The following is a 15,424-nucleotide window of genomic DNA, read 5'->3' on the forward strand; positions in this document are numbered from 1 at the left end:
CACATGATGCAATCAGCTACGACGATCAATGCTATTGATCAGGCCAGGAATATGGGATTGATCCTGCATAGGGGAATGGCAGATGAACGTAATTTAAGTTTGCCTGGTGTAAACTTAGGAATGCGATTTGTTTGCTGTTGACACGCAAGGGTTTTAATGAAGCTCAATTACAAGGGAGTCGTCTTTACTAATGGCTACCTGCAGGGCTGCACGTTTCTGGACTTCCTCTGATTCAATTGTCCAGGAAGTAGCAGATAGGAATGTGTTTGTGTGATTTGTTTCTCATCATCTCACTTCACAGCCGCTGCAGACGAGGGGTCGATCCGCCACGCAGGATGATAGATTCTTTCATTCCTGGGATGTCAAGAGATATGGATGTGTGTGTGTCTGTGTGTGTGTGGGTGTGTGTGTGTGTGTGTGTGCGCGCATGCTTGTGTTCGTGTGTTCTTTTGTTTTATGCATTAGTAGATAAAACATCCCTCCCGTCCCGTGTAACCTCTGCTGTAATGGTTCTGAAATGAATATCCATAAACCACAGGCAGGCATCAGGCACACACACACACACACACACACACACTCACATGCTCACTCAAACCTGCACACTCATGTTGACTGAAAACAAATACAAGTCAACAAACACGCACAGTCATAAATACAGTCAGGTTTGGCTGCAAACATGCACAGATGGATTAGAGGGAAAAAAAAGTACACTGCAAATTTAATTCCTTCTAGAAACACACAAACGTTTAACTATTCCCAGAAGAAGACAACACGCAGAGTGTATTCAGATAATAAACACTGGATTTAGCAAAGAGGATGAATAAACTTCTGTTATTGTGCACTGTAGCAGTAACATCAAGCTTACATAACAAATGACAAGAATGAGTCATGACTGAGCCTTATAGTCCAAATCATAGCGAGTTGACTTAAGGGATACTTCACCCATTTGCATTAAGCTTTGTATCATTAGAAACCTGGCAGTATTTTTTGTTGGTTGTGCGTCCTGCCTTCATTTTCCCATGAGATGTGAAAGCTCAGTAATACTTTTCTGAAAAGGAGTCTCCGATGATGCAAAAATGATCGCGACTGTCGGCCCACATATTTTCGATCGCTGAAGCTACAGACCTATGACCTATGCTGAATGAACTTCCTAGTTTCACAGTAAATTATCCAAGACGGAGGTGTGGCCAGAACCGTGGGAGTTGATCCGAGCAGAGCATCCGAAAGCATCCGGAGACGCTGTTGGATTTCACATAGAGAGACAGGAGGATTGTTTGTTTGTTTTTGTTTTTTTCTCAACAGCAGATGCGATAAACTTTGCCACTGCTTAAATGTGGGTAGCTGTGGCCAACATAGATGCTTCTGAGTAGACATTTTCCCTTAGGTTCATACTTCATAATCGAGAGAATAATTTGCAGTCTTGTCAACAGTGAATCTGGAAAACTCTGCAGATGTTCGGATGTGTCTGACTCGAGCCTTTATAAAGTCTTGGGTGTATGTTTTGGATCACAAAAAATAATTCTAAACAAAAAAACAGAACACCAGATTTTCTCTTTGCTTTGTAAAACAGTGTTACATAAAAGCAGCCTTATACAATCACAAAATATAAAACCTGTCCTACAGAGTTCACTTTTACAGTTCAAAAATCAAAGCCACAGGAAACTCACAGTAAGTGATGAGTCAACCAACTTGAAAGTTTAAATCAGTGTTTCGAAAAATGGGTCTTAAATCATCTACTTACATGTCTAGACATCCTGCTGCAATTTAGAAGTGGCCAAAGAACCACTGGCACGGTCAGAGACACTTAAGACATCTTTGCAGAACCTTTTGCCTCCTGTCTGTCTGTCAATTTCACTCTAACTTTGTTGTGATGGATGGGAAAAAATAACAGATCCTGATTTACTCAGCGTGGCTTCCTCAATGTATAAAATAAGTGAAGGCATCATGTGTTAGCTGCAGCAGTGAAGCCAAATGGACAGCCCAGATGCTGGAGGCCACAGTTTATTTCCTCTGAGAGCTTTCTGTTTGGCTTGATTGTATTGAAAGGTACAGGCTTGAGTAGTTGAACAAAGCACGGGCGGCGTGAAACCCAGAAATGCACAGAAAGCAAAGAATGTGAAACATTGACGCAAACAGTGAAAAAAAGACGGCGACAAAACAAAAGAGGATAAAGTCGATCGCAGGGCTTGGCATCATCTTTAAAAATCCAAGAACTCTGAAACAAACTAAAATCATAAAGGATGAAAGATGCTCTTGAGTTGAACTTTATGATTAAAGCATGACCAAATGAAAACAACTCATATGTTAGCATCCTTCTCTCCTCTTTATGTTTTCCTTTTTTTCCCCATGCAACTCGTTTCAGAGACGGCATCTGCAGTGAATGTAATAAGAGGACACACTGACCCATTGTTCTCATGTTTCCAAATAATAAGCATGAAGGGGAAGTCATCGGTCAGTAAATGAGCCTGGGGTCGCCTGTCAAGTCATTAAGTAATCATTAACTAATCTCATTTAATCATGACCTCATCATCCGGACACCCCCCAACCACCAGATTGCTTTACTAACATCACAGGCTCAGGTCACTGCTCACACATGGCAGGGGACGAACTGGACAACAAGATAATGTTACAATCCTTTTCAACACAGGAGAGCTGCACACTTATACATTTCAGAAAAGTTGGAATGGTATTATTTTGACTTTGGCTGAATTAAACCAACTATGACATTTATTCCCATGGATTCAATTTTGGACTTCACTAATCAAATAGATGAATACACAAGGATGCTGCAAATGGCTGGTTGCTATTTTGGTTGATGCTAAAACTAAAACCTGGTCCCCTCTCCTTGGCCTTGAAGCCCCACTGTTAGCATTCATCATGCATCCTATACCGTCACTATTTGTTGTAATGTCATGTAATGCCAAGCCTGGGGGAAGACTTTTATAACTTGTTACCAACGTGTTTGAAAGTTGTTGTTGTTGACTTAAATGGGAAAGCATCACCTGCTTGTTAACAACTAAATAAATGTACATTTCTCAAACTTAAAATGAATTTGATGGTGGCCTTTGCCTCTGTTATATCTGCGATTCACTGTGAAAAAAGGATAGCTGCTCTTTCTCTCACTGCTCGACAGCTTGCTTTGTTTCCTCCTTTACAATCACCTTGTTCTCTCGTCTCCATTTATGCTTTTGCTCCCCAAACACCATTTTTAGCTTTGTCTCTGTGTTTGACTTCTTTCCCTCTCTCTCTCTCTCTCTCTCGCTATCCCATTTTGCCTTTCTCTCTCTTTCTTTGTTCCTCCTTTCCTCTCCTCTCGCCTCATCTGCTTTTTTGAGCAGTCTGGATGGTGTCAGCACTCACTTCTCTTTCTTTTTCATTCCTTATATGGCCTCTTTCTTACACTCTCTATCTTGCTCTCCCTGCAGCTCCTCCCATACAAATCTCATCCCCTCCCACCGCGTTTTCAGCTTTCAACCTGCCAGCAGAGGTAGAGGAGGCCTCATCCATCTTGCAGCCAGACTTTGACGCGGCTGGATGTTAAATTAAAAACATATAGCCCCCAAAAAATTGGGTTGTATGCACCCAAAGTGTCTTAGACACGCCTTAGAAAATGAGCATCATCCATCAAAACCTTCCTGCATTTTTTTAAAAAGCTTTGAGAGGAGAAAACGCTGTCGGACATCAGCTATCCAAATAACCAATTATAGGGGGAATGTGTCTACAAAACTTTGCAAGTGTATTCACATGTAAATGGCTCCTTAGACAAGAAAACAACACAAGACTAGTTAGAAAAGACACACAACGACATATCAGCACTACTCTAATATTCAGATTGAGGATATGTGCATCTCTCTTATCCAAGTGCCAAACACTTAAGAAGCATGGCTGGCTAAAAGCTGTGTTTCCCCAAAGTACTCTCGGGTCAGTCACTCTTTTTAGAAAAGCTACTTTCAAATCTCTGTAATCGGTTTCATCTATCGGATGAGATTTCACTATTTTTCTTCATGGCATAAGTTCACTCTCTTTAACATTCATGTTTAAATACCATCATCAAGTAACTCAGCTTTTTCATAGCCGTACACCAACCATCATGCTACCATTTTTATACTATGTAAACATGAAGCCAAACATTAGGAGTGTTTTCGGTCATTTTAAGTGATGCACAATCATGCAAGGTCAGTTCCAATGTGTCAGCTTAGTGGTCATCATTCCCCAACCCCGACCAATATTTTGCTGATTGTTAAGACAGAGTTTCCAAAAAACAAATTTTCGACCCTATCCAGCAGTTTTTCTTTTCAGATTCCGCCAAGTAGTCGTTCTTGTTCGCTAGTTAGTTTGGTACTGGATTCTGGAGTACAAATTGAAATATGAAACAATATGAAACAAAGCCTCTACACAACAGTCTTACCAAACAAAAGAAGCTGTTTTACAACTAAAAGACAACCCAACAATCATTCCAAATGCATATGTGTCCCCACTTTTATCGTCTTGTTGACTCTGCTGCAACAATCACGTTTGCCAAACACTATGGACAACATGCCTATATTACAAAATGTGTTTTTTATTGTGTTTTTTTCAAGAAGATTATCACAGTGGATAGAACATTGTTTATTAAAAATGCTTGATACCTCTTTTAAATATGATTAACTAATCTTTGAAGAATAGGTTTTTAGAATGGACCTGGGAAACTCTTCGAGATGTGTCATGACATTTGAGCAGGGGTAATTTGAAGACTAGAACCAGAGTCCTTTGGTTTTCCATCTTGCAGTAGTAAAGCATTTATCTTTGAATGTATCTTTAGTGTCTGACTCATATTTGTGTCTGGATACATTGAGACATATCCATTAATAATTACCTATCTCTCATTGCCAGTTTGAAAGATTTAAAAGACTCTGTCTTAAGTTGTCAAACTCTCCTGCTAGTAATCCTGGTGATCCTCTCGTCCAGACAGTGACAAACTCTCTCTCTCTCTCTCTCTCTCCTCTCTCTCTCTCTCTCTCTCTCTCTCTCTCTCTCTCTCTCTCTCTCTCTCTCTCTCTCTCTCTCTCTCTCTCTACTCACTTTGCTGCCAGAGTGCAGTTAGCTGACTGTGCTACTGTCCTTCAGTATTGATCAGAAAGTCCTGGGCCGCCAGATTGCTTTCAGCAGCCATCACCTCCTCCTGTCATAAAGGAAAAGCAGCACAGATTTCACTCTGTTTTTAGTAGACAAGGGGAAAAGAAAGATAGGTGATGGAAGCAAGACTTAGATGTTGCTCTGAAACTTGGAGTACATGGTCTGAAATTGATGAGGAATGTTGCCTTAATTGATGAGCTTCTTGGATAGGATAAACAGAAATCTTCTTCTGATAAAAATAAATCTGTTTATATACAACGACAACCCCTTTTAGTCTTCCTCTCACTGTCTCTTTCTCATCTCCGCCCTCACTCAAGCACCTGAAAGGGCACCAGCAGGACTAATTATGGACCAACAATAGCTCCCCCCTCAGCTTCTCTGTGCTCCCAGCTGTGTAGCAAATTCATTGGCACATTGCTGCCACTATTGTAAATCAATCTGACAGATTCTGAGGTAAGATACTGAATAAAATGATGTGCCATGTGCTTTTGCTGCAACATGTACTGTGAGTACAGAGTACTCCAGAGTAAATAAGCTATCCAGTTGTTAGTTGTCCACATCCATCTCCTCTGTGGACTTTTTGATGTTCAGAGAGAGGCCTCAGATGGGGGACAGTGAAGGCAGAAGGGCTTGAAGATATTGGAGGCTAGGGAGCTAGGACAGATGATTTTAGAAGGGAGACCCCTGGTAGTAGATGGTGTAGACAGAATGATTAGATATATTACACAGAAGAAAATAGGCACTTAGGGTATTGTCCAAATCTGACGGTGGAAGGGAGGGGGGTTAGATGGGGAGATTTGTTGCATTCGTTGTTGAGTAACTGAAGGCTATAAGAACCATAAAATCTGACATCAAGAATGGGTTTGGTTCTTGAAAAAGTTGTAAAGCTTCCAGCATACAGTCATAGCAGTCATGAAATTGGTAACACCAATTAACGTTTGAGAGTAAATTTGGATATGAATACTCAACCAAAAGATTTACGTCCTTTAATGAAGACTCTTATTGCACATTAAGAACCTAAAACGTTTTAGCTTTCAAGGGTCACAGGGAATGGTATGTGCTCTGAAGTGTATTCACTGGCTCCATCCAAAAGTTCTGCTCACAGTGATGATGTCATGTACACTTATTTTGGCTAAAGGAAACTTTAAAAAAATGTTAAACTGACATTAATTAAACAGTAACAGACGTTCATTAATTTAACAGTATAGTTGCCTTTAGAAAATGGTCTTCAGTGGGGGTTATTACTGAAGCATAACTAGAAGTTGGCTCTGCACAAAATTAAAAGCAGGGCTTAGGGTCAATAAAATACTCGCATTCTCACAAGACATCCATGATGATTTTACATGTCTTAAAGGGAAATGGAACTTATTCTGCAATTCTCACATCAATTGACAATTAATAGGCATACATTATGTTGTTATTAAAAGATTAACAGAGACCCAACACAAATTATACCTAGTTTGCTGATAAATACTATCGTGATGTTTTTAGTTTCAAAAAGATTTACCTGCTTGATTTAAAATGTCCTGACCCATAAGTTGAAAGAGATTTGAAATCAAAACTGGTGTCAGAATATTTACAGATATAGGTATTGCCTTTTTATTCTTTGGTGATAGATTTGACTGATGCAAACAGAAGGAATATGTTTTGTTTTAGCAATTACATAAACAACATAAAACAAGACTGATCAGAGTAAAAAAAGGAACAATGCTTTACATGTTTAAAATGCAACAAATAGAATAACTATGTCCAAAATATTCAATGATTCTAGAATTCTCATGTTTGCTGCAGCTGACTCATGGCTTCTTACTTAAAGTAAGATGTGCCAATGTAGGAGTATGGATAGTGCAAGGGCTCTGGTCCTTGAACGCCGGGGAGCATTGTGGGGGTGGAGTACTGTACTGCACTGTATGGTACAGTACTGGAATGTGTTTGTGGAGATTATTAAAGAGCCATATATTTTTGCTGCAGCCCCAAAGGGCCTGCTCTTACCGGCTGATCTTCACTCTGGCAGATGGGTAATGAAACAGGCCACGCTGGAGATTCATCAATGTGGAGAGGCAAGGCGATTCTCTTTCCTCTCTTCCACCCACTCTTCTCTCCTTTTTCTGTCTTAAGTTTTATTTCCCTCTTTCTCTCTGTCTCCATTTTGGTCTGCTGAATGTTCTAAGCTGCAATATGAACTTCTGTCTTTACAGCCTTTGTGTCATGTCACAACTCTCTGTTTGACTCTTTCCTGTCCATTTTTGCTTCTCTTTCACGACAGGAGAGCTTTAATACAGTTATTTGGTTTGCTTAGAATCCCAAGAGTCAAACCAACTAGCATGCTCAATACTTAATTAGCAAATCAACTGTTTACTCACAGTCTAAAATGCACTTGGCAAGTAAAAAAAATAAATAAAAAAAAGAGTCTTGCAATGATTTCCTGAAAACTACTTTCCAATCAGCTCATTAGCTTGCGTCCCTGCTTGCTAGTTAGCTACTAGATAAGCCTATAGCCAAACATTTGCTGCTTTGTCTTACCTTAGTTAGTTCAGTTACTACAATGTAGTGTTTCAAACACTTGAAACATACCTGCATAGTGTGTGATTTTCAACAGATTACCACTTTTTCATGTTTCGTCAGTAACCAATTCCTATCATGCAAAACATTTCTCTGCTTTGTAATCAACTTGGACATCTACCAGCTTTCATGAAATAGAATCTTGAAAAAGTTTTTGTACTCTTTATTTTTCATGCATTGTGGAACATACATTTCCACAACAAGACCAAGGTGAGCCTTTAAATACTTAGAAGTATCCACCATCAACACTGGAGACAATAACAGTATGAGTACACCATCAAGATAAGTGTATTATATTGTTGCATGGTAGCATATTAAGGCTCATGATCATTTAGCATGTTTGCTAAGAAGCTAATTTAAATGTGCCTTGCCATGCTTTTTTTGAAATACATACACAGTATGTCTCAGTAATGTGGTTATTTTGAGCAAAGTTAACACTTGGACAAGTTAAGCGGAAAACTCTGTATTTTGTTCCTATCTTGTTCCTCGTTCCAAGGAAAAGGAATTGGACACAGCCCCGTTAATTTTAATCCTTGCCTTCGGATTACATCAGGGGAACTTTTAGCCACGGAGGTGCTAAAGTTCGCCACTCAACTATGATAGGCACATAGCTAATAGCTTGTTGATATTACAAGCTACACCAGAGGGGTTCAAAAAGGAATATGTTTGGGGAAGGACAGAAACCAAACAGAAAGCTGGGAGGAAGGATTTTTTTTTTTTTTTTTTTTTTTTTTTTTTTTGCCAACACACACGATTTGCCAAGGGGTTATATTTGTACTTCTCCATCAGCTTCAGCAGTCTGAATCCCAGGTTTGGGGAAGAGCAATTTGGACCAAATGTGAATTTTCAGGCCAGGTAATAACTTTCATGTATGAAATTGGAAGAGCTGATGACGTACCAAGAGCATGATTTGTATGCGGTTGAGCAGTGTTTTTTGAGACCTGGCTTGAAATGTTTGTGAAACTGGTTAGATGGAATGAGTTGATGGATATTTGTTGATGGAGAGAGAAGTATAACACTTGTATAGCATGAGATGTCAGAAGAATGAAAAAAAGCAGCTAATGGAAAAGACAGGAGTAATTGTCTTTGGCAGAATTTTATTGGACAGTGTGCCAATAAAGCTCAATAAATTCTATAGAATTGGAGGGAAAGCGCAGGTGGAGATGGCAAGCGGTGATGGAAGAGGGGGAGATATGGACGAAAGTGTGGAAAAGAGAGAGGAAGAGAGAACGACTGTTGCACTGCAGGGATCAATTACTAGGAACTGTGAGTTATGGTATTTGCTGTACCGAGTGCCATGTGGCTTTATTGCACTGGGACAGCATTGGAAGGGAGAAGGAGATTATTAACCACACGGAGAGAGGGAGAGAAAAAAAAGAAAGAAAGCTGAAGGAAAATCAGAAAGTGTTGAAAGAAAAGTGGAGCGTTAAGAAAGAAAAAGAAAAACAAAGGTAGGGGCACAGAAAGATGAGTAAACCTTGAGTCGCTCTCTTCATTCTGCCTCTTGGAACCCTCCACTCACTCCCTTTCTGCTTGTCTTGCACTTTTAAGTGTGGGGCCCGTTAAAGTGTTGAATGTACCGGTAACTCACTTCTGATAATCAACAGAGAGAGGAAGGGGGAACATATTCCCAGAGAGTGGAAACCTTAGCCCTTGTTTATTTTTTCGTATCTGATCTGACTGTGCTACAACTCCTGTTAGTGGGAGGAAGGTGGGGAACTAATTTATGCAATGAACTATTAAGATATATTAAGTAATAGTGTATATAGCTGATGTAAAATCGTCCTCATTTCCACATCAGTATTAGCGCAATTCTTTCAACGATGATATTTCAGCGTCATGTTTTTAGACTCTGTGAACACAAACTCTTCCCCCAAACCTTCTGGCTGTACTTCATTCAGTGTAGATATGACTTCATTCCATTTCCTGCTATCACAAAGTGTTGGGTTTTTTTGGCATTTTGCATTCATGGTGATGTGCACGAACTTTTTTTAAATAAGACAATGCGCCAGGTCTAATGGAGACCTACACCTGCATGTTCAGTAAATATTGACTTACCATGGAAATGACACCAAACTGCTGAACCTCTGATTTCAAAGCCAAATAATAATATGATATGACTCTTTATCTGTAAGATAACCTAAATTTTCCTCACTTGCTGAATTTGATTCATACAAAAGATAGACTAGTTAGAAACAAATACTAAGTAAAGTATTAACACTTCATACCATATAATGTTCTTCCACTATTAAATTCCATCCTAAATACCCGGAATTCAAGTTGATTTCTTCAAAGTTCAAACATCTAAAACCTGAAACCGTGAAAACATGAATGCCGTAAAGAAAGTTATCTTCTAACTTCTTGTCGAAAAAATTAGGAGTTAAATAACTCCACGTATGCACTATTTACCATGTTTCTGTGCAGATGACATGGTAGCTGCAGTTTAAGAGCTAAATATAAATATAAATCTTAAGCTACAAACGGTTTCCTTTTATTGTATATGAAGTCTTGTTACCCCTCTGTGTCAGCGCGTTTGTTGTGTAATCCCCTGCAGCCACGCCAGAAGGACAAATCCCTGCACTTCTATTGTACTTAGCAAACAAAGAGGCAGTGAATTATAGTCAGACACCCAGTGGCACATCATCCAGCCGCCGACTGTTTCCACTGCTGCAGTACTTTGAGTAGTGGAAACAAAAACACCTGTCAAGCGCTCCCAGTTTCCCCTCACTGACCCTCGGCTGGCTGGCTGAAGTACAGAAATGTATTCTGCCAGGCTGGGTTAAAAAAAGATGATGACAGTCTGTTGGGACAATATTTAAGGTAGCTATAAAAGACAGTTACATATTGTTATATTTTCTCCCCTCCACACCATCACCTCAATGATATATGAATGCCAAGTTTGGAGCTTTTGGATAATGACAGCAGTAGGCCAATGGTCTCCAATAGTAACCTCTTGGTTCTTAATGAACTGGTGCTTATCAAAAGGAATGTGAACACTTATTAGGACCAACCATTATTAGGTCAGCAAAATGAGTTGTTCATAGAGTTGGCTGCAAAGCTTCTAATCCATCAAATACAACAATATTGTGTCCAGAATATTTAAACATCCATCTCTTACCATTTGTACATCACATAAACAACAGACCATTGTTTATGTTATTTAATTTAGGAGAGATCATTGCATATCAGCAGGAGCCATATTGGTTATGTACAAACATACCTTAACAGCACTAAGACCAGACCACATTAGATCAACCTGGGATTGGCCCACGCTTAATAAGGTCAGATGTACTCTCAATAATTGAGAGCAGAAAAATGATTTTATTCCTATGGAAAGTGAAACTCAAATGTTAAAACCTTGGCTGTTAACGCTTATGGCATTTAAGTGTAGATGGGACTCTTGAACAGAAAACCAAAAGCCACCAAAGGCCATTAAGTGATTCCACTTTGCTCCAAAGACAAAAATAAAGGACAGATGGCAGAGGGGAGGAAAGACTCAGGACGCCGTAAGAGAGAAAGAAGTCACAAGAGAAAAGCAAAGACATGGATAATGATGATTGAGAAAGAGGAAGAGAGGTAATGAGTGGAATACATTCAGAGCCACATGGAGAAAGAAATGAAAGAGGAGCAGAGAGGAAGACAAAAATGAGGGACTGTGTTAGAATGAAGAAAAACTCCAGAGGACAGGAAAAAAAAAAAAAGAGAGAAGATGAAGAGAGGGACTACAGGAGTTCTGTTGGGGGGGTACAGAGGTGCTTGAGGTCAGGATTCGACCCTGTGGTGTCTCATGATAATTGAAATTAGGTGGGGGTTGTGGGGTTGAAGGGGTGCAGCGGGACTGGAGGAAACAGGCGACATGATAATCAATTTGAGGCTGAATCGGAAACATGAGCCACTGGGGGGGCCTCGTTCCCCCTACCAGGTCTCCAGATGGCCCCGGCCCCAACCCTGTGTGGGCGCTGTTAGAGCATGCAGTATGTGCTTCGATATGTGTGTGTTTTTGTGTGTTTGAGAGACAATGCCATCTGGCAGGGGTGCAAAGGGAGTTCAGAAGATGTATCGCTGACACTAGGGGCGCTGTAGGGTATATACCATTACTGTATGAATGTGTGTGTGCGTACACAGACCCTTTGGTATGTATTATTTTAAGCAATATAAAACAGTCAACATATATCATTAAAAGTGTCAAACGAATCAATAATCATAAGCCCAAACCTGAAAGATTAAACAAGGTTACACACTTGCACAACCCATACTGCTACTGCCATACTGACGGCTGAAGATACTTATATGTCCTCAAGGTTGAAACTGTAACATTGGGGTGCTCTGGCTGTTTGTTTTCTTACATAATGCCTGGAAGTAAGCATGATTACATGGTTATTTTGAAGACATTTTGAAAGGTGCGTTGTGTAAGGTTGATTAGGGGCTGTGCATCACACTCAATGAAATCCTTTGTGTTAAGATGTTCTTCATGTTATTTACATACTATTTTGAAGGTGTTTGGATGTGTTTTTTTTCTTCTTGGGGAAGACCCCGACCTTGCTCGAATTAAGATATTTTATAAATACGGATCATGATGTTGTTAATTTAGCAATCCTTTGACCAACTGTTTTTGCAGAGTGGAAAAGGCCAAAATGGTTTGTTTTGGGTTCATAACATTAGTAGGACAGATTTCAGCCAATGTATAACGACAATGAAATAGTCCCAATCTTAACAGCTGAAGAAAAGGACACTTGTAATTGTCAAGCAAGATTTAGCTAACAAGTCATGATAGCAGGTCTGCACTGCCCTTCTGGCCCATAACGCTCTACCAATGAAAGGCAACCGGTCCAACCTTTACAACAGGGCCCTAAGTCTGTAGCTTGACTCTTCTGCTCTCTAGTCGCTTTGCACCTTTAGGAAAAAAGCTAAAGACCCAGCTCTTCCACAAACACTAACACAAATAATGATATTGATAGCAGCATTGATGAAATCGAGTGCAGGACGTGTGTCCATTCTGACTTGAAGTTAATTGTTCCCAACTCTTTAGATCCTTTCTTTTGTTGTGTCTTATGTGTGTCACACAAGTGTCTGCCTAGAGAATTGTAAATGATTGCGCTGAGTAGTGTCCTGTTGAGCACTTCAAAATAAAAAGTTATATTCAAATAATATCAAAATTGACTGTATATGTTCTACTAATGAATTTTTTTGAAGTTGTAACCATAGCACCCATCAGGCATGCTCCTTTTTTCTTGGGAGTTTGGATCATAACTTGACTTGACACATCTTTAATCTGCCTAATTTTGTCACCGGATAACCACACACGATTCTGCAGCTGTTACAAAAAACAAAAAACTGATTTGGTTACTGGGAAACCTATTTCTCACCTTACAGATACTCATAAAATGTAGGTGGGGGAAAAAATCTGAGCGACTTTATGTTTCATGAAAAGGCACTAAAGACTTCAGTCGGCACTGCATTTGATATAAACAGAATTCAGAGGCCAAGTGCTCCGTCAGCTTCACATACATCAAGTCCAGGGATATGTAAGGGGCTGCTGAAGATGGAAAAGAAAGATGCTCACTGAGGATAAAAAGGCACACAGGCACCCAGGCAGGGTTATGGTTTAAAAGAATATTAAAAGGCTTTAAATAGTCAGGCGTAATGGTTAAAATACAGACTGCCCTGGACCTCAAAGGGTCTTCAAAACTATGCATTCAAACTAATCTTACGACACAAGCTCAAACTCTGGCTTTGTAGCTTGAAGTTTCTCCTCCTTTTCTTTTTCCTTCCTCTTGGATTAATGCTGCCGCCATCATTAGTGCTTACGTCTTAATGTGTCTTTTCTGCACTCCGCTAAAAAGCTCTCGAAACAGTGATCTTATGGGCTTTTATTCAATGAAAGAAGAGAAGTGATCCTTGTAATAGGACCTATGGCAAACATCTGGATCCTTCTATATATGATAACAGGTATAAGGTGAGTCTGACATACTTAATCAAAAGAGTTCTTGTGTGTAGAAACGTTAAGGCGCAAAGATCAAGTCCTTTTAAACAAGGGGGAAAGATACTGAAAAACTGAAAGAAAAGAAAACCCGACTTTGCACAGCTGTCAGAAGATGACTGCAGGGGTAGCAGATGACAGTCTATCTGTGGCCAGCTGTAAGAAAGTGAAAAATACAAGTATTAGGTTTATGTGTGCACACTGATCCAGAGAAACGAAACAGAGAGGGAGAATATGGACACTGAAGGGACGAGGTTGTGGAGGTGTCTGAGAGAGTTTTGAAGTGATGGAGAAAAATAAAAGTTTTGGAGAAGGGAACAAAAGAAAACTACCATCTGCAAGGGAAAACAGATAATTAAAATAAGTGTTACTACATGAAAAGTATAACATAGAGAGATTTTATTCTGTTTAAAAAATCCCAGTTTTTTTTTTTCTTCATTGAATAAAAGCACTTGCCTCGTCGGAGTCAGCCTTTGTTTGAACCATCCAATAACAATGACAAGTATCATTAAACAGAAGAAGATTGACTGCAGAATTTACCTTTAATTTTTACAATGCAATATCCCAGGGTTCTAAGGGGTAAATAGTGAATTTGTTCAAACTCACTGACTAATTAACTAGCTGACTAAAATCTTAACTTTACTGAGTATTGTCTCTATTTCATCCAAATAAACTGCATTCTCACTGTCACCAATTAATACAGCAGGCCTTCAGTTTAAAGTCCCTTCATGTTTCTGTGTCCCTTTTTAATCTCCCCCCTCTCCTTTCTCCCCTTGATGTGTTGAATCTTATTAACACCATTTGCCATCACAACACAACCCACGCTCTATCAACCGCTCACTTTGTTGATTTGCTTACATTGCTCGTGTTCTCGTCTGCTGCCTGCCTTGCACCACTTCTGTAAGTTTGACACGCCGGACTTCCCCCCTTTTTTATTTAATTGGCACTGGTAAAAGAGGGAAGAAAGAAGCTGTTTTTCTCCATTTTCACATTAAAAAAAATGCGAGGAGGGTGAGAAGTGTATAAAAATGTTAATTGATCGTGGATCGAGGACAACACTGGTAATTAGTGCAGGCTGACAGACGAGAAAGGCACTGCACTGGAGAATGTGATGAGTAAAGGAACTCAGGCCAGGCTGCAAAATGTGTCTGGTCTTCTGAGCATCAACCCACACAGACACTTGAACAGTTGAATGATAGACATGAGGACAAACACTGATATCAGCCAACAAACAAACACACACACACACGCACACACACAAACACAAAGACAAATCTGTTGCTGAGGGTCTATTAGAGTCATAGAGCTTCTGCACTGACTTTTGAGGCTGTTAAAAATATCACTATTCAAGAGAAAAGATCAATCATAGTATATTACTCTTTTTGTGTAAACAAGTGTTTTACTAGGGTTCACCCCAAAGAAATGCAGACAACTCAATTAGTGTCCCAGAAAGGGGGTCTCAATAGCCTCAGATCAACTATTTAGAAGGAAACGGACAGAGCTCCAGCAGCCACATATTTCCTTAAGATTTCTTCAGTTTATTTACAAAATGCAAATCAATTTTAACTTTCCTCTAATACCCACGGGGCCTTTTATTAGACACAGAATTCGCAAACATTTGGCTATTTTGTGTTTAACGTGTATATGTAGGGGTATGTGTTAGATAATACCTGCCACAAACACATCGTATCAACTAAAGCAGGTGATGCTTCTTTTTTCATAGCTGATTTTTGAGACTCCTGAAAGGCCATGTGTTCAAATGATTCA

The 15,424-nt window shown here is 39.6% G+C and overlaps 1 protein-coding gene across 3 annotated transcripts in view; it reads left to right on the top strand.

Moving 5' to 3' along the window:
• gfra1a (gdnf family receptor alpha 1a) overlaps positions 1–15,424 on the top strand; it is a 90,664-nt gene that overhangs the window by 47,270 nt on the left and 27,970 nt on the right. The window lies entirely within an intron of this gene.

The sequence above is a fragment of the Symphodus melops genome, assembly GCF_947650265.1.
Source record: "Symphodus melops genome assembly, chromosome: 15".
Classification (NCBI taxonomy): domain Eukaryota; kingdom Metazoa; phylum Chordata; class Actinopteri; order Labriformes; family Labridae; genus Symphodus; species Symphodus melops.